The sequence below is a fragment of the Morone saxatilis genome, unplaced genomic scaffold (assembly GCF_004916995.1).
Source record: "Morone saxatilis isolate NCDOM2014 unplaced genomic scaffold, NCSU_SB_2.0 Contig22, whole genome shotgun sequence".
NCBI classification, from domain to species: Eukaryota; Metazoa; Chordata; class Actinopteri; family Moronidae; genus Morone; species Morone saxatilis.
The window spans coordinates 12,109,261-12,109,617 of NW_023339785.1; positions in this window are offsets into that span (position 1 = coordinate 12,109,261).

Below are 357 nucleotides of genomic sequence, written 5' to 3' on the forward strand. Positions count from 1 at the left end.
TAACATAAGTTATTAAACCAATAATAATCCAATAAGATAATTCTTATTTGAGATTTGGGTAGCGATGTAGAAAAGGTTCTGTTAATATGATTTTTATTTTAAGCAGCTTTAAGGAACTTTGATTTTGGGTTGATTCTGAAGACTCCTGTTGACAAACAAAAAATTAGTGTTTCCACTGCCTCCTTTCATTGATTTCAAGGGGAATATGATCAAATCTGGCCAGGTGGTAGCCAATAAGAATAACTATGAAGAAATAGATATAGAATATCTTCTCACTGATGGTCTTGTTTTTTTTATTTTATTATTATTATTATTATTGGCTTTTTATTGCCTTTATTTGATAGTTACAGCTGAAGA